Here is a 25443-nt window from a genome sequence, read left to right as displayed (position 1 = left end):
CCTGCAGTTTTAATGTATTTTTGGTCATGGTCTGCCCAAAACACTAAGGGGCTGCCATGTGCTGCTTTAGATCCAACATGCAAACTGATTGCATGGAGGATCTAAGCTTTGTTTATAAAGTTTTGCTGCTGTTTTGTTCCTAAGACTGAAATCCATGCATGTGCCAAACTGCATTGCACTGTTGCATCAACAACAGGCAGTCTACGCTCAAATCTATGCACACAGGCTACATCCAGCTTAGCCATGTGTTGCAGCAGCCCTAGACCACCCTACTCCACGTAGGAACAACCTTGCATGCAACCCAAATCATGACCTGCAGCTGGAACTCAGCTGGGTTACTATTCATCGGGCTGTCTGGGTAGATCCTGGCAGCCAAGAGGTGGGCCCAGGTCAAAATCCAAGTGGACCAGTGCAAACCACACACCCCAAGAGGTCCACAATGACCTACATGCATGGGGGATTGATCAAGGCACTGCCTGTGGTGCAAAACCTTGGAATTAGAGCCTGTTCACATTCTATACAGGCTCTGTGTGATAGCACTGGGCGATGCTCACCCAGAGACATCACCCAGAGAATTAAAATGGATGATATTGCAGATATGAGTTTGGGACCTTCACATATGGACTGTAAACAGTGTAAGGAGGTGGTAAATGACCAAAATACCCCTCCTTACATCTGTCCATAATTATGAACACCTTGGGTACCCAAGTGGGCCCCACAGGGCTTGGAAACCCTGTCTGTGTTGGTCCTATAGTACTGCTAACTTAGGGACTGTGTTGTATGGCTGTTGTGACCTAGAATCATGTACTATAGTGATAAATTACCATTCTGCCCCTAGACCACATTCTCTGAATGAAGCACTGGGACTTTGGCCTAAAGCCCAATGCAAGGCCCAGAGAATTCCAAGTGATCATCGACTGAGCACCGAGGCAAATCAGTGAGTCCAAATCAACACTAGGACATAAAAAAAATATTTTGGAATACTAAATGACATATTTTTAATTTATACTTAGGATTTGATCCCGTGCTTGAGGTACACTGCCAGACCGCAGCTGGAATTGAAACAGCAACTGATCTCATAGAACCAGACCCAGGTGAGTGAAATGTCATTGTGTATGTATGTGTAACATAAGTAATATGTTGAATCTAACTTTCATTACATTAATATTATAATTTATGTTTAACTTCAAATCTTATAATTATTACAACACTGTATTACTGTTGATCAACTCTGCTTGAATATTCTATGCTGATTGTGTATGCTAGACTAGATGCCATAGTTGGCTTGGAAATGAGGCCTGTGGTAGCCCATAGAATGGGATGCTGTTGACATCACCCAACTCATACGATGCCATATAGACATGGGGTTAGAGTTTCATCGCCCGTGCTACGCACCCTTGCCAACAGGGGTTAGGGTGTTGGATGCCTATGAGGGCTACCGTAAAACCTCGGGCGAATACGCCGGGAAGCTTTGACAATATGCTGGGATGCCTCGGGCAATATACCGGGAAGCCTCGACCAATATGCTTGGGAAGCACTGGAAAGGTGAATTATGCCTATAAGCCAAACAAAGTAAATCCTCGGGTGAATACGCTGGGAAGCCTCGAGCAATATGCTGGGAAGCACCGAAAAGGTAAATTATAATACAAAGGCGGTTACTTCACAAGATTAATCATAGAGGGCTGGTCGGGCTGACCAAGGGTATGTATGCTGGAGCCGGCTGGTGCTCTCCGATAACTCAATGGGTGTATCACAGGAAGGGGTAAAAGCCCGCACCAGGGATACATGTATTGGGGATTGTAGTAGCACTAACCTGCCTTAGTTGTTTTGATAGGTGGCTAATAAATAACTGGACCTGCATATCTGGAATGTGGTTGCATATGCATGCATGATGATTTGTTTTACTCACGGGCTCAGTAGAGCTCACACTCTGTTATATATGTTTTTCTATTAGATGGTTGTATAGGTGGATGTCACTGTGGTGTGGAGGCTCATTACGCGGAGGAGAGCCATGGTGGTTATGATGGTATTGGTATGGACCCGATGGAGGTCATGCCATTGATGCGAGCGTTCTCAGTGGTTACTGAAGATGACTCGTGAAGGGTGCTCTTGATGCTTTTTATCTTGGGGACTCCCTTTGACTTTGTCCAGGAGTTTATCCCCGTTCTTGCTTCTAGTTTTTAGTTTCTTCTTTTTGGGGTTGAGTTATCTCGCCCTGTACATATTTACTTTTATTTCTACTTATGTATAACTTAGATCTTACTGTTCTGTTTGTGGGTTGTATGGAGGAAATGAACAATCTTACTTATGTATATATTACAATCATTTCTCGTATCGCTACGCTTTCTTCTTTCTTCCTTTATAAATGTAGATTATTTGCAACACTCTGATTTTACTTGTGGTAGTATTATGGATGTGTGTCTGTGAGTGTATTAACTGCTTCTAGATCTGTGGGATTTGGTGGGTTGCTGTTATGCAATCCGGGTCACCTACCTAATCCTCCCAAGGGGTGGTTTGGGGTGTGACACTTGCACCCTGTAATTGATCAAATAGGTCATCGATGCATGGCAACGGGTATTGGTTCTTGATTGTGAGTTTGTTCAGTTCCCGATAATCGATGCACATTTGCATGCTTCCATCCTTCTTCCTTACGAACAACACGAGTGCTCCCCAAGGAGACACGCTTGGTCGAATGAGTCCCTTCTTCAACAAATCTTGTAACTAAACCTTCAGATCTTTTAGCTCCACAAGTGCCATCCAATAGGGTGCCTTGGATACAGGTGCTGCACCAGGGATTAAATCGATCATGAACTCTGTTTCTCGATCAGGCGGTAGCTGGGTCAGATCTTTCGAGAAAACATCAGGAAACTCCCTAACAATATCAAGTTCTTTCAATTGCCTAATCTTTGCCTCGGTGTCCATTACCGTGGCCAAATAGCCTTGACATCCTTCATCTAACAACCTTCGTGCTTGAAGGCGGATAAGGTTATCCTCTTGGGCTTCATCATCGATTCACTTTGATAGGTGAAAATTGAGTCATCATTCAACTTGAATAAGATCTTCTTCTCAACACACATGACATTTTCCCCATAGGCGGATAGCCAATCCATGCCTAATATTACGGCAAAGTCTTTTATGTCGAACTTGATCAAATGGGTGGTCAGGTTCTTTCCACAAATTTCCACTAGACAGGGGTCGTAAACTTCCTTCAGGCTCATGACGCTTCCAGTTGGTGTGATAACTATGAAATCGTGCCCTATGGCCCTTAGTTGACGATGGTCATCCTATTCGCGAAAGCAATAAAAACAAAAGAGTGGGATACACCCGAGTCGAATAACACTCATGCGGGGGCAGACGATATAATCAACGTACCTAAGGTTTTATGTGAAGATAATGATGCAATGAAATCCCTTGCATCCGATTAGGTTGGTTCTAATAATTTAGTAGTGTTATAAACACGTACCTGTCATCACTTCTGGGTTCACCTCGGCTTCTTCATTAGTCAGCGTGAACACTTTTACTCTTGTCCGGTTGTCCTGTGGCTGAAAGGGTCGAGCGGGGGATTGGATCGACGGGTAAGAGTTATATCCGCGGCTCGCACAATCTCTAGCCAGATGCCCAGCTTTGTGGCATACAAAGCATTTGTTGGATAATGCAGAGGGGGAAGAGGCTTGGCTAGCTTGGCTTATTACAGGTTGAGATGGCGGGGCAGCAGTTGTCGCTTGGCTTGGAGTGGGCTGGGCATACTGAGCAATCCGATTGTAAGTGGGACAGAAAGAGGTTTGGATGTCATCTTGGCGTCAATATTGTATGAGGTTGGGACTCGAGCTAGTTCCTTAAAATGCTTTGTTTGGCCACCCAAAGTTCTGGTAGTTGCTTGGCCTTTGCCCAATCCAGGCGACACAGTAGTCTTCTCCTTCAGTCTATCCTCCATGATCTTTGCTTTGTCGATCATCTGTGCGTAGTCTTGAATGTCCAGGACCGACAAAACAGATCCGATCTCTGGCTTGAGTCCTTTCTCGAACTACTTTATTTTGTTGGCTTCTCCTTTCGTGTGCTTTGGGGCGAAATGGAACAAATCTTCAAACTACTGCTGGTAATCCAGCACGATCTTTGATCCTTGTACAAGGGCAGAGAGCTTGGCTTCCTTCTTGTCCCTAAAACTCTCAGGGAAATAAATCTTAAAGAAAACTTCTTTAAACTGATCCCAAGTAGGGTTGGGATGAACTGCCTCCATGTTAGGTCTCGTTGCCTTCCACCATTCTTTCGCCTCATTTTGTAATTGATACCCAGCACATATCAATTTTTGAGCATTGGTACATTCGAGTACTATAGACACTAAATTTTGTCACCCCCTGGCGATGATGACAACAGGACACTGGCAGACATTGGTATCTCTCTCAAGAAGGACTCTTGTCCCTACATCTAAGCCAAATCATCCTAACATCCCTAAAATGACTTATAACCCTTTTACCAAATGCTGAAGGAGGTACTACTCACACCCCAAACACCAAAAAAGCCCATTTTGGCCCAAAAAATGAAAAAAAGGAGGAACCTCACTGACCATGGCACTGTGGACAGTCCCCCACGGCCATGTGGAGGCCCCCACGGCAACCAAGTACAAAATCACACCACCGGGGGGACTTTGATGTCCGCCACCGACCACGGCGCTGTGGTAGATCCCTCCATGCCCATGAAGGGGTCCCCCTATAAATAGGAGGGTCCCCCTCCCCTCATTTCATGAATTTTCAGGGTAGGGAGACCCTCCAGAAGTGAGAATCACCCCTCTTTTGCCCGATTTTCTCTCTTGAGAGTGTCCGTTAAAGTGAGGTTCCTGAGTATGGGTAGATCCATCGATTACCCGCTTGAGTGAAGAGTGTTCACCTCCTAGTCAAGATGTTATTCCGTTCGCATACGGATAACAAAAGCCTCATTTTATAGCTGTTATTCTGTCTGTATACAGATTATGAGAATCCCTTATACAATCGTTACTCTGTCCGAAGTTTGAGTAACGAAACCCATCTCATATAGTCCTTACTCTGTCCGACAAGAGAGAGGCAAGCCGATTGTCCATCTCCACCTGAGCCGTGGGACATCACATATTTTGTACTTGGTGCATTTTCATTATTTTCTTGTATTTCTTGACAGGTATCTTTCTCTTTCCTTTTTATTATTTTTGGCATAATGTAGACAATTAAAGTAACTTGCTTTAGTATACATAGTAAATGATTTTCTTTCCTTGTCATGATTAGTGTATCATAACTTAGCCTTGCATGTTAGTATATGATATATTATTAAGGGAGAATATTCGAAAACAAGCATTTAGTAGAAAGACTGGTTTGTTCAGGCGAGGTGGGTGCCTAACACCTTCCTACTCTTGTAACCTGCCTACTTACCCTGAATCTCTGACCAGATAAAATGGAATCACGTAGCCATTTTCGCTAATTTCGGATGGGGCTACACCAATTGGGTCCTAGGCCCTAATCCTAGGTGGTGACTCCATTTCTTTATGAAGTACGATCCCAATCCCCATGATGATATGTCAGAACAATATGCCATTATTCGTCGAAACAATCTTTATCGCCATAAGGCTGAGGAACCCTCGTCCCGAGGACCACTATACTTACAAGTACATCGAATGCTTTTTCTAGGGCGCTAATCCATCTTTCCAGTTGCATTACCTTAGAATTTAGCTTGGAGAACGCAGGCGGCTGGAGTTTCTTAAATCTCTCCATCACTTTAGCTGTGGAGCTTTCTGCTGCTTGTTGAGGCACAGGTGGTGTAAATTGCAGGGGCCGATTGGGTGGTGGTGGCACCACTCGCTGTTGCATTATGGTCGTGAACTGTGTAGTCATCTGGCCCAACAACTCCTATTGTTGCTACATGGTCCGCATCATGGTGGTCATGATGGTGTTCACCTCTCCAGCTGCAATTCCTGGCTGGGATGCGGCTACAGCAGCTGGGGCAGCTAGTGGTACCAGATTTGGGATGACACGGGGTACTCTCGACGAAGTAACCGATATCTCAAAGTCTGAGCTTCGGTTCTATCCGTAGCTTAACTTTTGAAACGAATCGAGGGGCTCTTCCACGATGACCACCCCAGTTGGATCTTGTGTTGACCATGATTGATCTCTGAAAGGAACTTTGTGTTTAATATCTCTACATCTCTTGGTGAGGGGAAAGTTCTAGTTCAGCTTAAGTATGTAAGCTATCATTTCTACATTTCTGGTGTAATATCATTAGTATTGTAATGAAAACAACTACTAAGGATAACATTCTCCTAGGTTGCAGTTTATTGAAAATTTCATATACCGAAGAGGTTTTATAACATGGAGATTCATGTAAGACGATGGAACTATAATAGGAACAACATCTATTTGGTTTATACCTGTATCTAGCAAGCGAGTGGAGTTCTAAATTCTTTCATGTAAAATAGGCTTATGTGTGCAGGTACCCTAGGTCACTCCTAACCCCGTCTGCTAATGCAAGGTAAATAACGCGGTTCTCTGCATGACTAGTGTTAGCAAGTGCCAGATATACAACTAAGTACTTTTCTACCTGGGTTTTAATTCTTTGGATCCGAGCTAGTCTCTTTCTTAACTGCCTAATGTAAAGCATGTCATTGGGGTCTTCCAAGCCTGAACAACACAATCAAACCCTGCCATGGAGAAACTTTGGGCATTAGACTCCTATGGTTGCCTTAACTTGGTGAAGATACTTAACACTACATGAATTTAAGCAATATGATCATGAATCCTAAATGGAATAACTTGAGGATATACACAAAACAACAGTATTCTACAGAATCTAACACATCATTTAGGTGCAGGCATGCGTAAAGAATGAAGCTAACCATTCCTCTCTATATTTCCTCTATTAAACAATGAACCAGGTCAGACCACTGACAAAATAGGTTCCTAATGCATGTGAGGTGATATTGGTGGGGTCTAACTTTTCTGTAGATGATGTGGATGCCCCTAGCCATAACATTCCTATTTATTTATGTTTGAATTTCAACACACATCACTCACACACAAGTTCATACACCCAATGCTTATATACATTGTTTATGTACAGGCACATATACACGTAATGGGTTTCTCTTTAAAACCTTATATTGCATTAATATTTTTGCCATATGTACTTTTTTTACATATGTTATTGTTTTTTTGAATATACCCATAATGTTATCATGACCAAACAAGTGTTTTAGAGGGTCCATATTACCCTTTTGATGCAAGTTAATATAAGCCCAATCACCAAAATCACATTTCCTGCTGTCAGTAATCGTGTCGTTGACCGGTAAAAAATAGAACCCTAAATTAATCTAGCAAGTAGCAAGTAAGGGGTCGATCTATGAGGAACTGGAAGAAATATTGCAAAGAATGAATTAAGCTAATTAAAGGTAAATAGAAATTAAACTAAACCTAGAACAATGATAAACAAAGAATAATGTGAATGATAAGATGAGAAGAACTATCCTCAGGTCGTATTCACTCTGTTAGATTGATTTAATTCACTATCTCACACATTACGGGTCACTGCCGCTACAAGCCCAATGACACTACAAAGTATAGGGTTCCTCCTAGATATAGGGTAACTTGACGAGTACTATCGTCCTTTGCTACGAGGCTTGGCATGCTTAGTTCGTTCAGTTATAACCTATCTTCGGTACAACCACATGGGAAAAGAAAACCACTATTTAAACGAATCAATTGAATCATAAAAACAAAAGATCCTAACTAGATGTCATCATTAAACCAGATCAAAGAATTACAGAAGTCTTTACATCAAATAGTCAATGTAAAAAGAAAAGAAAATAAATTAACTTCACAGAGTTTCATCTCCTTGAGAATAGGTTGGGAATTTAGCTACACATGGTGATTAAGGGAGCACAGCTACAGTCGATCTTCATGGCAGCAACGGCAGCAATGGTGATCTCAACATCTCCAAGTAGAAACCCTAAGACCCTCTCTCCTCTCTTGGCTGCACAAGTATGGTATTCCATCTCCTCTCTTGCTCTCGATGGGGGAATGATAACTAACTTGTATTTTGCCCACTGTTTTTAAATCAGTCCCTTTCTCCTCGTGGGAAAAGGTGAGATGGGTTTTTAAAATTAGAAAAAGATAAAGATAAAGGAGAATCGGGTTGGAATAGGAGAGTAAAAGAGAGAGAGAGAGGTTTACCTATGAGATGGGGATGAAAGATGGAGAGATGATGGGGTGGTTTTAAAAATAAGAAAAAGAAAGAGATAATGGAGTTGGAAAAGGAAACTAAAAGAGAGAGGTAGGCTACGTATGAGATGGAGATGATGGGATGGGTTTTAAAATTAGAAAAAAGAAAGAGATAATGGAGAATAATCATGAAGTGATGATTGGAATGAGAGATAAATAGGACATTTAAATCTTCCATCTTTCTAAATTACACTCAAGCCCCTCTTCTATAATGTATTCCCAAGCTGCTCTGTAAAACCCCTGCCCAAAAATAGGGGCTAATTGGAATTTTTGTTGCAAGCCCAGAATCCGAGGTCAAGGCTACCAGTATACTGTGGTGCAATGGACCCGAGGTTGAACATGACGAGGTAGCCCATTGGTGAGGACCTACATACCATTAAGAAGGTAAACACAAACTCCTTGTGACTGTATAGCTCATCACAAAATGTACAGGCTAAGGAAGGTGCCATACCTTGATTCTAGGACCCTTGGACTTAAATCCTACTTCTAGGCTAAACTAATGATGACCCTCATCACCTTGAATGTTTTAGATAAAGCATTTTTAAACCCAAATATCAATTTTCATGATTGGTTTGATGATGGGAACCCAATTTCATACATACATCCTAAATCCCAACATAAATGATAAATTCTGCTAATTTACAGATAGACCTTCTCTTAGTTAAAATGATATAACTCCACCACCCAAACTTCATTTGAGTTGGTTCTAATTTTTTTAGAAACTAGACTCATAGGGATGAATTTTGTTAGAAGACACCATTACTTAGATCTGTCTCTAAGTTAGTTAAAAGCTTAGCCCAAGTTGCTGTCAAAATGGGATCCTGCTGTTTTGACAGGTTGAACTTTGTGTAATAAAAATAGCATAACTTCATAACTCAATCTTCATTTCATTTGATTCTAGTTTTTCTAGAAACTAGATTCATAGAGCTTCATTTTCTTAGAAGGAACCATGAGCCAATTATGTCTCTAAATGGACTGACATTTCATTTCAATCCAAAACATTCTGTAAATGAATTCTCTGGATGATATCACTGGGCGATGCACACATCACCCAGAGACATCGCCCAGAGTGGGAAATTGCTGTATTTTGATCTGCAGATGTGTGGGGACCACCCATGTTGGCCATTAACACCTCCATAGGATGAGAGGAGTCTGGGGGACCATCTCATGCCCTTGGATCACAGTGGACCCCATCAGAGAGCCCGAAATGACTGAGAATCAGTCTAAAAACACATTCTTGAAGTGGGCCTAAGTAGCCAAACAGGACCTAGTCAAGGGCTGGTCTATAAATAGTGGACTCAGCCTCATTTTAGAACCTATTTCTACTGCTGAAAACGTGGGAGAGAAAAGAAGAGAGAAAAGAGAAGGAGAGGAAGAAGAAAGGAAGGGAAAGAAGAAAAGAGGAGGGGAGGCTGTCCCTACCTCCAAAGCCCAGCTCCGACAGCCATTCTTGGCTGTTCTTAGGTATAAAACTACACCTATACTTGTTGCTATGCTGCTGTTCTCTGTTTCCTCTTTTGAATCTATGCTTTATGGAGGTAGATCTGGCCGAGGGAAGCCTAGAACAGCTGGGGCCTGCCTTGTGCTGCCTCAGATCTAGCATGCAAACCTGTTGCATGTAAGATTTGAGCATCTTTCATGTAATAAACCTGCTGTACTATTTTTCTTCTTAGATCTCTGTGGTTTTAATGGATTTCTGGCCATCTGGTAGCCCAGAACAGCTGGGGACTGCCTAGAACTGCTCCAGATTTTCCATGCAAGCATGGAGCATGGAAGATCTGAGATATTTGAGTAAAAATACAGATGTGTTTTGCTGGTCTTGAAGCCAAAATCTGGCTGTGCATGGTTGCACTGCTAGATGCACTGTTATTTGACTGTTTGGAGTCCTGAGTGCATGCCCTGGCTTCATGGAACCTAACCCTAGGTGGTAGCAGCTTTGGATTACTATTTTATACATAAAACCAGCTTTGCATGCAGCCAAAACCGTGGCTTGCAGCTGAAGCTATACTGGGTTACTATTCACTGGGCTGTCTAGGCAGCCTCTAGCAGCCAAGTGGTGGGCCAAGGTGAAAATCCACAAGGACTAGTGCAAAGTATGCCCCTGGGGGTCCAAGATGACCTAACATGCATGGGGAGAGGATCCATGCACTGCCCGTGGTTCAAAACCTTGGAATCTCTGCCTGATTCCGGTTTTGCAATCTCTGGGTGATGCCACTGGGCGATGCAGACAGCACCCAGTGAATGAAAACTTCACTATTTTGCTGATTTGACTTGGGGGACCTCCACATGTGAACTATAAATAGTGTAAGGAGGTGAAAAATAACCAAAATACCCCTCCTCACATATGTCCATAATTATGTATACCTTGGGTACCCAAGTGGGCCGTGCAGGGCTTGGAAACCCTGTCTATGTTGGTCCTGCAGCACTGCAGACCTAAGGGCCGTGTTGTTCGGCTATTGTGACCTAGAAGCATGTATTACAGTAGTAAATGACCATTCTGCCCCTAGACCACATACTCCAGATAATGCACCGGGACATGGGCCTAAAGCCCAGTGTAAGACCCGAAGAATTCAAAGTGAACTCGGACCGAGCACCGAGCTAGACCTAGGAGCCTAGACTAACACTGGGTTATCCAAAACAGTTTTGAATAATTAAAATAACATATTTTTGATTTATTACTTTAGGATTTGTTTCCGTGCTCGAGGTGCACAACCAGATACCGGCCGAAACTGAACAAACAACTGAACCGGTAGGATCAAACCAAGGTGAGTGGAATTACACCATGAGTGTAGGTGTAACATGACTGATGGGTCATGACAACAACAACAATATTTACTATCTTTAATTACTTTAAATTGTTTTATATTCTCATTTGAATTCTGAATCTTATCTGATGATCATTGGAAATGGATGATAATGCTTGTATGTGGAATTGCTAGATTAGATGCTGTAGCTGGCTTAGAAATGAGGCCCGTGGTAGCCCGTATTATGGGATACGGTTGACACCGCCTGACTCATACGATGCCATATAGACATGGGGCTAGAGTTTCATCACCCGTGCTACGCACCCTTGCCAACAGGGGTTAAGGTGTTGGATGGCTGTGGGAGTGACCGTATAATCCTTGAGCTATATGCCGGGTTTTAAGCCACAATTCAATAATGAGCTATATGCCGGGCTTAAAACCATAATAAGGAAAAGAAATGTGACCTTGAGCTATATGGCAGGTTTTATGCCACAATTCAATTATGAGCTATATGCTGGGCTTAAAATCATAATAAGGAAAAGAAATGTGACCTTGAGCTATATGTCGGGCTTTATGCCACAATATAATCCAAAAGAAAAGAAATGTGATCATTGAGTTATATGTTGACGGTCACTTCACAGGATAATCACAGAGGGCTGGTCAGGCTGACCTGGGTAGGGAGATACTGGAGCTGACTGGTCCTCTCCGATAACCCAATGGGTGTATCGCGGAAAGGGGTAACCAAGCCCGCACCAGGGATACACGTACTGTGGATTGTAGTAGCACTAACCCGCCTTAGTTGTGACGTTAGGTGGCTAATAATTAAAATGAATTGCACCTCATGTAGGACTCATTTGGTTGTGCTTGCATGTGCATGCATGGTTTATATTTCATTCACGGGCTCGGTGGAGCTCACACTCTTGTATATTCTCTTTTAGTTGATTTTGCAGGAACGGATTTGCCAATGGGTGAGGAAGCTGTCGATGGAATTGTAGATCTTCCTCACCTCGTTGCTTAGCGACGATTTTGTTATTATTTAAGTTTCTTTCTTTTAAGAAGTGTAATTACCAAGATAATGTACTTATTGAACATAAATGGATATGTATATGGTATAACATAGGAAATTGAGATTTGTTTGTTGATGATATATATCATCTATGGGTAGTCTGATCTTCTGTGGCACTCTGATATTCTTTTAATTATCTTTTTACCCTCATGGTGTGATTTATGGCGTGTAGGTACTGCTTCTTGATCCTTGGGGATTGGCGGATGTCGTAGGATATCCGGTCACCTGCCTAAATCCTCCCAGGGGGTGGTTTGGGGTGTGACAGAGTGGTATCAGAGCGAGAATCTCCATTTACATTCACAAACAACGAAAGTAGGATGGTGGGTTGTCTAGAGACAAAGAAATAAAAGTTTCAAGAAAATACCAAAATAAAGAAGTAGAAGAACACAGTAGGAGACTAACTAGGTGTAAAAGCCAATAACTCTATAATTGAAGAGGCATAAACTTTTACATCCGGAAAGAAAATTGGAGGTACTACTTCTGAACTACAACTTAGAAAGGAAAGTACAACTGATACACAAAAAAAAATAAAATAAAATAAAATAAAACAAAATAAAAACACACACACACACACACACCCCAGCCTATCTTTGTACTTACTCCTGTTGTAGTATTTATAAATTCCTATGTTTTCTCTTACGCATCTCTATACGTGCGATGTTTTACTATTATGTCGTACCATAGCAAATGATAGCTTGTACGCATAGGTATCAATTTAGAACCTTCCTTAGTTAGAAAATATAGATTTATTAATGCCCAAGGTTCCTTTCCAGATAAACAACCATGGTAAACACAAGATCCAACCGAGGTGGTTGTCGTGGAAGAGGCCCTCGATTTGTTCCAAAAACTGGACTACCGAATGGAGTCGAAGCTCAAAACTTTGAAGTGTCAGTCACTTCGACAAGGATACCCAGGGACCTTCCAAACCCGGTGCCTGCGACCCCTCCGGCTCCTGCCACCGCACCACCTTCGGCTATGACTGTCGGTGAGCTGAATACAATCCTAGTAAACATGATACAGATCACATAGCAACAACAAGAAATGCTGGCCCTTATGACCACTCAGTTTACGACCATGATGCAACAACAAGCGATGCCACCACCCAATCAGCCTCCACAATTTCCACCTTCGGTGCCTCAGCATGTTGTAGATAACTCTACTGCTAGGGTGATGGAGGGGTTCAAGAAACTTCATCCGCCCACTTTTTCCAAGATCGGCTCGGAGGCGATGGAACTAGAGAGATGGATTAGTGCTTTGGAAAAAGACTTCACTGTATTAGAATGTACCGATGCCCAAAAGTTGATATGCGCTGGGTACCAGTTGCAGAATGAGGCTGAAGCATGGTGGAAGTCGACGCGACCAAATTTGGAGGCGACTCATCCCAACCCCACTTGGGATCAGTTCAAGGAAGTCTTCTTTAAGAATTATTTTCCTGAGAGCTTCAGAGATAAGAAGGAAGCTGAATTCTCTGCCCTCGTACAAGGATCGAAGACAGTGTTAGATTACCAACAGTAGTTTGAGGATTTGTTCCATTTCGCACCGGAACATATGAAGGGGGAGGCTAGCAAAATGAAGAAATTTGAAAAGGGGCTCAAGCCTGAGATCGGGTCCATCCTGTCAGTTATGGATATTCGAACCTATGCACAGATGGTCGATAAAGCCAAGACGATAGAAGATAGATTGAACGAGGGGACCACAGTATCAACAAACAAGGGGCCTAACGCCTTCCAAAATTTAGAGTGGCCCAACGAGACCTTTCGAGGATATAGCTTAAGCCCTATCCTGGCACAGAACCGTGGGCTTGAAATGGGTCAAGCATATCAACCCATTCACCCAATATTCGAACAGCCCACACAGTATTGTCACCATGCTTTGAGCCAATCGGCATAATTTACCGTTGTGCCCCGATCGTCTAAGTCAAACAACCGATGCTATGTCTGCAAGTAGCCCGGACACATGGCTAGGGATTGTCATCATAGCAGATTTCATGCGCCACGACGAGATCCATCTACTGCTCAGCCTTTCCCATCCTAAAGCAGTAAAGTCCAAAAAATAAGTATATGCCTTGGACACAAGGGGAGCTGAGGCCAATTCGGAATAATAACAGGTACTCTACCCATATCATCCTCACCTGTTCGAGTGTTATTCTGATTTTGGCTCATTACACTCTTTTGTTCTACTGCGTTTGCTGATAAGAGGAAGGTACCCACATTTCCAAATGGGTGGTTAGTATTGTTATTTGAAACGTTGTGAAATTAAACGAAGATTATAGACCCTGCCCATTTGGAAATTCTATATTCATATGTAGATTCTGGGAGGACGATAAAAGACTTTAGGCGCGTAGTTAGGTCTTGGTAAAGCGTTATATTGCAAACCAAACGAATAGAACAACCAAGATCAAGATGAAACTGGAACTAAAGGATCCGACAAAACCTTGCTCAACAATAGGTATGAAGGGGGTAATGGGTCACCGAATGTCCCCTCCGTTATTGGGAGCGAACAATAGGGATTCCATCAATATCCCAATTCATCCTAAAGTTGACACTAGGTATTGGGAAACCAAAAGTTAAAGTGTTTATAGGAAGAGCTGTGTAGGAAAGATGGTGTAGATTTATACCACACAACCCAAAGTCATAGGAGTATAGATTATTAGGCAAAATATGCTTGGGTAGTTGGATCGTTTGACTTCTTTTGAGGTATATGTTGGGAGTTCAATTTTCCTTAGGCCCTCAAGATCAAGCAGAACATTAGATCAATCAAATTTGGGAGTAATCGAAATAACTTATTGGGAGTTGAATATGTTTGAGGACCAGATCTTTATAGCTCAATAGAAACAATGAGCGATCCCGATACAAGACAAAAGGGCCTGAAGTACGTCATGGGCAATCAAGTATTTTCTTGGGAATCACCAACCAAAGGGGTGGTACGATTTGATAAGAAAGGGAAGTTGAATCCGAGAATTTTGACCAATGGCGTACTGATTGGAAGAAGTCCAAGACCTATTCCATGCATCGGTGTTGAAGAAGTACCTCCCAAACTCGACTCATGACTTGACTCAGGAACCCGAAGAGAATGTGGGATGTGAGAAGCACGATCTCCGTAACCGGATTATCCTATTGTAAAGGTACTGTGGAATAGTCGGGCTCGATCAAAGAATGTCCGGTTGACGAGAAGATGAAAGGCGGTCAAAGTATCCTTATCTACTTGAATCCCCAGACACATTCAATTTCGAGGCCAAAATTTTTATAAGGTTGGGGGAATGTAAAACCCCTACCCAAAAATAGGGGCTAATTGGAATTTTTATTGAAAGCCCAGAATCCGAGGTCAAGGCTACCAGTATACTGTGGTGTAATGGACCCGAGGTTGAACATGATGAGGTAGCCCATTGGTGAGGACCTACATACCATATAGAAGGTAAACACAAACTCCTTGTGACTATATAGCTCATCACAAAATGTACAGGCTAAGGAAGGTGCCCAACCTTGATTCTAGGACCCTTGGACTTAAATCCTACTTCTAGGCTAAACTAATGATGACCCTCATCACCTTGAATGTTTTAGATAAAGCATTTTTAAACCCAAATATCAATTTTCATGATTGGTTTGATGATGGGAACCCAATTCCATACATACATCTTAAATCCCAACATAAATGACAAATTCTACTAATTTACAGATAGACCTTCTCTTAGTTAAAATGATATAACTCCACCACCCGAAATTCATTTGAGTTGGTTCCAATTGTTTTAGAAACTAGACTCATAGGGCTGCATTTTGTTAGAAGACACCATTACCTAGATCTGTCTCTAAGTTAGTTAAAAGCATAGCTCAAGTTGCTGTCAAAATGGGATCCTGCTGTTTTGACAGGTTGACCTTTGTGTAACAAAAATAGCATAACTTCATAACCCAATCTTCATTTCATTTGATTCCAGTTTTTCTAGAAACTAGATTCATAGAGATTCATTTTCTTAGAAGGGACCATGAGCCAATTATGTCTCTAAATGGACTGACATTTCATTTCAATCCAAAACATTCTGTAAATGAATTCTCTGGATGATGTCACTGGGCGATGCACACATCACCTAGAGACTTCTCCCAGAGTGGGAAATTGATGTATTTTGATCTGCAGATGTGTGGGGACCATCCATGTTGACCATAAACACCCTCCATAGGATGAGGGGAGTCTGAGGGACCATCTCATGCCCTCGGATCACTGTGGACCCCACCAGAGAGCCCCGAATGACTGAGAATCAGTCTAAAAACACATTCTTGAAGTGGGCCTAAGCAGCCAAACAGGACCTAGTCAAGGGCTGGTCTATAAATAGAGGACTCAGCCTCATTTTAGAACCTATTTCTACTGCTGAAAATGTGAGAGAGAAAAGAAGAGAGAAAAGAGAAGGAGAGGAAGAAGAATGGAAGGGAAAGAAGAAGAGAGAAGGAGGGGAAGCTGTCCCTACCTCCAAAGCCCAGCTCCGGCAGCCATTCTTGGCTGTTCTCAGGTATAAAACTACACCTATACCTGCTGCTATGCTTCTGTTCTCTATTTCCTCTTTTAAATCTATGATTTATGGAGGCAGATCTGGCCAAGGGAAGCCTAGAACAGCGGGGGCTGCCTTGTGCTGTCTCAGATCTAGCATGCAAACCTGTTGCATGTAAGATCTGAGCATCTTTCATGTAATAAACCTACTGTACTATTTTTCTTCTTAGATCTCTATGGTTTTAATGGATTTCTGGCCATCTGGCAGCCCAGAACAGTTAGGAATTGCCTAGAACTGCTCCAGATCTGCCATGCAAGCATGGAGCATGGAAGATCTGAGATATTTGAGTAAAAATACAGATCTGTTTTGCTGGTCTTGAAGCCAAAATCTGGTTGTGCATGGCTGCAATGCCAGATGCACTGTTATTTAACTGTTTGGAGTCCTGAGTGTATGCCCTGGCTGCATGGAACCTAACCCTAGGTGGTAGCAGCTTTGGAGTACTATTTTATACATAAAACCAGCTTTGCATGCAGCCAAAACCATGGCTTGCAGCTGAAGCTATACTGGGTTACTATTCACTAGGCTGTCTGGGCAACCTTTGGCAGCCAGGTGGTGGGCCCAGGTGAAAATCCACAAGGACCAGTGCAAAGTATGCCCTTAGGGGTCCAAGATGACCTAACATGCATGGGGAGACGATCCATGCACTACCCGTGGTTCAAAACCTTGGAATCTCAGCCTAATTCCAGTTTTGCAATCTTTGGGTGATGCCACTGGGCGATGCAGACATCACCTAAAGACATCACTCAGTGAATGAAAACTTCACCGTTTTGCTAATTTGACTTGGGGGACCTCCACATATTGACTATAAACAGTGTAAGGAGGTGGAAAATGACCAAAATACCCCTCCTCACATCCATCCATAATTATGTATACCTTGGGTACCCAAGTGGGCCCCGTAGGGTTTGAAAACCCTGTCTATGTTGGTCCTGCAGCACTGCAGACCTAGGGACTGTGTTGTAAGGCTATTGTGACCTAGAAGCATGTATTACAATGGTAAATGACCATTCTGCCCCTAGACCACATACTCCGGATAATGCACCGGGACATGGGCCTAAAGCCCAGTGCAAGGTCCGGAGAGTTCAAAGTGAACTCAGATCGAGCACCGAGCTAGACCTAGGAGCCTAGACTAACATTGGGTTATCCAAAACAGTTTTGAATATTTAAAATAACATATTTTTGATTTATTACTTTAGGATTTGTTTCCGTGCTTGAGGTGCACAGCCAGATACCGGCCAAAACTGAACAAACAACTGAACCGGTAGGATCAAACCAAGGTGAGTGGAATTACGCCATGAGTGTAGGTGTAACATGACTAATGGGTCATGACAACAATAATAATATTTACTATCTTTAATTACTTTAAATTGTTTTATATTCTCATTTGAATTCTGAATCTTATCTGATGAACATTGGAAATGGATGATATTGCTTGTATGTGGAATTGCTAGATTAGATGCCGTAGTTGGCTTGGAAATGAGGCCCGTGGTAGCCTGTATTATGGGATATGGTTGACACCGCCTGACTCATACGATGCCATATAGACATGGGGCTAGAGTTTCATCACCCGTGTTACGCACCCTTGCCAATAGGGGTTAAGGTGTTGGATGGTTGTGGGAGTGACCGTATAATCCTTGAGCTATATGCTGGGTTTTAAGCCACAATTCAATAATGAGCTATATGCTGGGCTTAAAACCATAATAAGGAAAAGAAATGTGACCTTGAGCTATATGCCAGGTTTTATGCCACAATTCAATTATGAGTTATATGCCGGGCTTAAAACCATAATAAGGAAAAGAAATGTGACCTTGAGCTATATGCCGGGCTTTATGCCACAATATAATCCAAAAGAAAAGAAATGTGATCGTTGAGTTATATGTTGACAGTCACTTCATAGGATAATCACAAAGGGCTGGTCAGGCTGACCTGGGTAGGGAGATGTTGGAGCTGACTGGTCCTCTCCGTCAACCCAATGGGTGTATCGCGGGACGGGATAACCAAGCCCGCACTAGGGATACATGTATTGTGGATTGTAGTAGCACTAACCCGCCTTAGTTGTGACGTTAGGTGGCTAATAATTAAAATGAATTGCACCTCATGTAGGACTCATTTGGTTGTGCTTGCATGTGCATGGATGGTTTATATTTCAATCACGGGCTCTGTGGAGCTTACATTCTTGTATATTCCCTTTTAGTTGATTTTGCAGGAACGAGTTTGCCAATGGGCGAGGAAGCTGTCGATGGAATTATAGATCTTCCTCATCTCGTTGCTTAGCGATGATTTTGATATTATTTAAGTTTCTTTCTTTTAAGAAGTGTAATTACCAAGATAATGTACTTATTGAACATAAATGGATATGTATATGGTATAGCATAGGAAATTAGGATTTGTTTGTTGATGATATATATCATCTATGGGTAGTCTGATCTTCCGTGGCACTCTGATATTCTTTTAATTATCTTTTTACCCTCATGGTGTGGTTTGTGACGTGTAAGTACTGCTTCTTGATCCTTGAGGATTGGCGGATGTCGTTGGATGACCAGTCACCTGCCTAAATCCTCCCAGGGGTGGTTTGGGGCGTGAAATGCCCCCTTTAGCATCAAATATCTGCAAACTCCAATATCCTTGTAATAACCAATAATTCAAGTATTTTAGTGCAATAAACTATAATTATTGGACAAGAGCTGCTAAATTAAACAAGAAATGCATATATAAATGCAGCTCGATCATACTCCCCAACTTAAGCTTTTGCTCGTCCTCGAGTGAAAGAGAATAAAGAAAATAACTGACTCGACTCTCAGGTTCATAAACAGTCTATCTACATAAGATGCATTCAAAGAAATAATGACAGTTTACTATTGTATATCAACTCATAGGATGTTTGGTTCATATGAACACAAGAGCTAAGCAATGAACGAAGACTTCTCCTAAGCCATCAAGTTCTCACTTTCTGCTTTTCAACCCACTGGTTCACCATGAATTGTGACATCTAAACCTTTTACAAACGCACATGCTAGCTCGTTTAACACCTCATAATCAATGTAGCTTACTTATTTTTCTCTCAAAACATTTTTCTTTTCTTTTCCTTTTTTTTAGTGTGGAAATTACGTGATTCTCAGATCCGTGCAATGTTCTGGCCTTTTAAGCTTTCTAGAAGGCTCATGTAACGAGCTTTAAGCCAACCACTCCCAAGCCATATGGCTTTAGGGGATTAAGTGTGAAACACTCCTCGGGCTTACTCACTCGAACCAAAAAGGCTACAAGCCCGAACTGGATTCAAGAATACTAGTAATAATAACCTAACTGGTCACTCCAACAGTTTTACGCGAGACTCTGGGCTTGTGGCCTAGATGCCTCGGTTACTAAGATGAAGCAACAGAACTCAACTCTCATAAATTTTTTTTTTCAAAACAAAAGAGACTGCAAACACAATTAAGCAGTGGTCTGCCTAAACATTCAAAATATCACAAACCGGGTAGACCTATGTGTTTAGAAGCATTAAGCAAGCTCACAAATGACAGTTGGAAAAATAAAGGTTCAATACTTAACACTGTGTTGAATTAATTTTCTCACAACCTAGAGTCAAATGCACTATAAAGTAAAAGTATCATTATAAAAATGAGTGCATGAGAGTTTTCCAATAATGTAGATAAATCAGAGAGTCATATACAGAAAATTTTTCCAAAAATCCTCCCTCCCCAACTTAAACGGCATTGTCCCCAATGACATACAAAAATAGAAAATCATAGCAAGGGGAATGCAAAAATAAAGGAAGGAGCGAGACAACCTAAGGTGGGGCTGGCGAGGCAGTGAATCCAAAGATGTGATCACCAATGACGAGTAAATTCGCTATAGGAGATGAACACTGCAAAACAACTATTAGAAAACAAAAGCAGTAGAAGAGAAAAAAAAAATAAATAATAAAGAAAGCAATAACTAGAGTGGGCTGCCTCCCACTAGAACGCTAAGTTTAGAGTCTTCAGCCAGACTCAGACTAACTCACGGAGGGTCAAGGATCAAATCATACCAAGGAGCCGGTTTAGAAGAAGGTTGGGGAGATGTAACCAAAGGGGGGAAGCGGCTCAAACCAAACTGTCTAAGGTGGCTGTTCTAAAGAGGGTGAGGAATCTAGCAAAGTATGCACCTCTTTAGTGTATGCCTCAGAGTCATCTCCAAACATTACATAGTGCTGCAAAGGGTCATCAATAAGCACGTGAGAAGTGTGATCATCCACAACTTCGTCCAATAAATCCAACGCAAAGCACTCTTCTTCTCTAAAGGAACCTAAGAATGCATTGAAGATGTTGAGCCTAAGCTTCTTATTCCCAAAAGAGATGTCCATGGCACCCGATCTACAATTTATGCAAGCAGTCGTAGTAGCTAAGAAGGGGTGCCCTAAAATGATAGGGGGAAGCTTCGCTGTGATGGCTGTATCCATATCCAGGATAAGGAAGTCCACAAGAAAGTACAATTCTTCCACCTTCACTAAAACATCTTCTAACAACCTGATGAACACATTTATGTGTGAAATTTTAGGGCATAAATTATACATTTTACCACATTGGACAGAGTTACTTGGTGCTTTCTTGTGCTTTTCAGGGTTTAGGTGAATTCTTGTGAAAATGAAGGAGATGATGCTAAGGAGATGTTTTTAAGCTTTTTAGAAGTGCAAATGGATGCATAGCCCATCGAGTCAGCTTCGCAATGGTTCAAACGGCACTTAATTCCGAGTTGAAACGAAGAAGTTATGGCCGTTTCCGTAACGACGCGTGAAAATGGTCTGCAGGGGTTTATTTATAATTATTGACAGTCGGATGGGGACAAAGTGAAACGGAAGTTCGGATTTTAGAGGCCTTAATGAAATTATCAAAAGTTACTTTACTGTACCCGAAAGATTCCATTTGGAAGGCTCTGGACAGTCCAACTTCAACTTGAGATATCTTGGGCTCCCCAACTCCGAATTGGATGAAATTTGGGTCTATTTTGTGTGATTTTTTGCAAGGAACACAATGATGAGACCTATATAAGCACCCCATGCTCCACATTTTTTGAAGGACAGAATGGGTATTTTATTTATTCTTGAAGGAATCCTAGTCATCACCCTTACTCTCTCTCTCCTCCAACTTCTCAAGGGCACTTCTGAAATTCTACTTGGGATAGATTTATATTTTCTCATCTATGGAAGGTTGAAAAATCAAAGATGCTTTGATTTTATTGCTTGGAGAAGATATCTACAAAGAAAATGAAGCACTTGTTAAAATTGGAAGTTTATTTTTCTAGAAATAGAAGGTCTATGTAAACAATCTTCTCTTCTTCTTCTTTCTATTTTTTTCTTTTTTCTTAGGATTCAAGGCATTGTAAAAGAGGAAAGAGAAGAGAATATTCTCTTTTCTTAGGGAATATTTCTCCTACACTTCCATCTTCTCTCTTCTCCTCTCTTCCACCTATAAATACCCCCCTACCTCTCTTGTAAAAATTTGCTCATTCACTTAGTGAAATTTCTTCTCTTCTTCTCCTTCTAATTTGTGATTTTTGGCTTTTCTAAGTTCTAGTTTGCTTTTATAATTTTTAGTTAATGCTTATAATAGGTTTAGTTTATGCTTTAATTTCAATTTAAGTCTTCAATTGGGTTGTAATTTCTTAATTCTAGTTTAGGTTTTAAGCCTTCTAGTCTAAGTTCTTAAGTTGATGACAAGACTTGAAGATTTAGAAGAGGAGGCCATGGTAAGTTTATGCAAGTATTCAAGCTTTTCATTTACATTCATGCAAGCACATCCAGGTTTTACTATCTAAACTCCCAATCTCATTCTCCATCTCCTCTATCTCTCTCTATCTTCTTCTTCTTCCCCCTCTATTTCTTTTATTTTAATTTTATATGGTTGTGGTTTATGGATGCATTTTTATTCCCTTATATCTTTTTATGTGGTTAGTATGTGTGGCTGCATTTTTATTCCTTTCAATTCGCTTTAGTTTGATAGGTTAGATGCTCATGTGTTCGGACGCCGATTTAATCCCTTAATTTTGTTAGATGCTTATGAGTTAGGATGCATTGATTTTTGTTAGTTTAATTAGTTTAATTTAACACTTTAATTTGGTTTATTTTGCATTACTTTTAAGTTAGTTAAATAGAGTGGCGTATATCTCCTCGTGTTCGACCCATAGCTACGATTGACCCGTACGCTTGCGATTTTATTTTAATTCAAACAAGTTTTTGGCGCCGTTGCCGGGGAGATTATTGTCCATTTTATTTATCTGATTTTTAAGTAGTTCGAAGTGTTTTAGTTTATTATTTTCTCTTCTTTTTTTTTTTTTTTTTTTTTTAAAAAAAAAAATCAGTTTTTGAAAACCTCTTCTTGTTTCTCTTCTGTTTCAAATAGTGTGCGCCCAATCTAAAGTCCTTCATATGCTTCAACCCTCCATCTTTTGGTGTCCCTCATAGGATTAAGTTACCTATGATGCTACATCTTGACTTGGTTGGGTGGATTGACATGTGACTTATCTTTGGAGGTGACCACTCTTGATAACAGGAAAGCGACATAGTGAGAGTGTTGGAAACATAAACGTATAGTAGACCTCCATTCTACATCAGAATCCATATTGGAGTCGCACGTAGGTGGCTATAGAAGACTATATGGGTTCCCTTGCTGTCAACCTATATGGCATCCTTACAACTTTTGAACCATTGTTTCGATTTTTGAGGGATAGAGATGCACTAACTACCTTGGGGTCCCTCTTGTTTCTAGTTTTTTTTTTTTTTTTTTTTTTAAGTGTTTTATTTTTCTTTAATTTTTCTAAAGGAGACCTCATATCTATTTAGGTGGCTAAGGTGTGGACTCGTGATTCAAGTAATCGTCTTATTAGAAGACCACATTCTCTACCACCTTTGACCATGGGTGACCAACAACCCAAGACTCTTAAGGATAGGTTTTCCCCCACCAGGGCTGCACAGCCCTCATGCATTAATCTGCCTGTTGTTACAGGGAATAACTATGAACTCAAGACCAACTTCATTAGCATGCTACCCCATTTCCATGGGATGGCTAATGAGGATGCATATCTCTTCCTTAGGGAATTTGAGGAGGTCTGTGTTCTAATTAAGGTCCAGAATTTGACTGATGATGCAGTTAGGCTTAGGTTTATACCCTTTGCCCTGAAAGACCAGGCCAAGAAGTGGCTCTATGGACTGTCAACAAACTCCATTAATACATGGGATGAGTTCACCATTGTCTTTTTGAGAAAATTCTTCCCTCTTCACAAGACCAATAAGCTTAAAAGTGACATCCTCCAGTTCAGGCAGAAACCACATGAGTCCTTTTCTAAATTCATGGAAAGATTCAAGGACCTCCTCTTAGAATGCCCTCACCATGGCTTTGACTTGTGGCAGCTATGCCAAATTATTTATGAGGGTATTGATTATCAGACCAAGCAACTTGTAGAGTCTATGTGTCTAGCAGGCTTTACTTCTTTTTCTGAGGAGAATGATGCATGGACATTCTTAACCAACTTGGCTGATAAGACTAGGGAATGGGAATCTTCCCAAGAGGCTGAAAGGACCACTAAGGGGTATCTCATTGAGGGTATGCCAGCCAAGGAGGCCAAACTTGATAGCCTCATAAAACGGTTGGAGTCCATAGTTCTTAAAGAGTCTATACCAGTTAATCCGGTCAACCAGGTCAACCATGTGTCAGTATGCAGTTGGTGCCAAACCCCTGGACACCTTACTGAGCAATGCCCCAACACCTTGGTGGGCACTTCCAGCACTGAGAATGTAAGTGCTCTCCACCAAAATAACCCATATAGCAATACTTACAATCCAGGATGGAGAAATCACCCTAATTTCTCATGGAATCAAGGGAACCAAGCAGGCCCATCCAACTTTAACCATCAAGGCTAGGTTTTAATCAATGGACTGAGTATGTGAGTGAAGCAGTTGTGTGTTCTGCTCGAGTCCACTTAATGCTTTTAAGCACCTTTTCCTCAAAGGATTCATTCTGTTGGGGTTGAGGATATGGTGGCTGTCCACCCATATAGGCATTGGTTTGAACATTAAATGGTGGCCTATATGGTGAGTTTGGAGGGTTATTAGGTATTGAGTTTCTCCATGAAAAGTTTGGGTGGTTTCGCCATCCTGGGTTATAAGTATTGGAAAAGGGATCATTACCCGGTGTAGGGAAACTTTGAGCCATTTGCACCTGTTCCTGAACAAACTCAGGGTATTGTGTAGTCGAAGGGCAGTTCGTTACATAGTGACTAGGGGTAGCACATAGGGCACAGGCTTCAGTCTGATTGGGTGGAGGGAAACTCATTCGGAATGGGGACATAGGATGCTGCCCTATAGACATCAAATAGTCCAATTTCTTGGATAACATATCAACCTTAGCAGTCATCTCTACAGTTGGATTGATCTCATAGAGACCACCCTTCTTTGGTTGCCCTATGTGTGGAATCTTAGTCCGAGAGGCCAAAGCATGATGTTGGGAATTCTCACTAAGGGTTTCAAAAATATCACATGCTTCCGTCTCATTCTTGTGCATAAATGTTCCACCACAAGAAGAGTCCACCATCTGCCTATATCGGCCACGGAGGCCATCATAAAAGCACTGGACTAACTGCCATTTCGGGACAACGTGGTGGAGACACTTCCTAAGTAATTCCTTGAGAGTCTCCCACGCTTCATGGAATTGTTCGCCCTCTAATTGGGAGAAACTAGTAATGGCTCTTCTAAGGCTATTAGTCCCGCCAATGGGGAAATTTTTTTTAAAAATTCCTGTTGCATCCCCTCCCATATAGAAATCCTAACCGAATCTAGGGAATGAAGCCAATGTTTGGCTTTGTCCTTTAAGGAAAATGGGAATAAGAGTAACT

The 25443-nt window shown here is 41.6% G+C and overlaps 1 non-coding gene across 1 annotated transcript; it reads right to left on the bottom strand.

The window, feature by feature from the left end:
• Positions 1-23842: 23842 nt before the first annotated feature.
• LOC122660653 lies at positions 23843-23949 on the bottom strand. The gene has a single exon (XR_006332759.1). It is a non-coding gene; the product is annotated as a small nucleolar RNA R71 (small nucleolar RNA).
• Positions 23950-25443: the final 1494 nt, after the last annotated feature.

This window comes from Telopea speciosissima, chromosome 4, assembly GCF_018873765.1.
Source record: "Telopea speciosissima isolate NSW1024214 ecotype Mountain lineage chromosome 4, Tspe_v1, whole genome shotgun sequence".
NCBI lineage: Eukaryota > Viridiplantae > Streptophyta > Magnoliopsida > Proteales > Proteaceae > Telopea > Telopea speciosissima.
The sequence above is the reverse complement of the archived record's forward strand: the minus strand, read 5'-3'. Positions and strand labels throughout refer to the sequence as shown.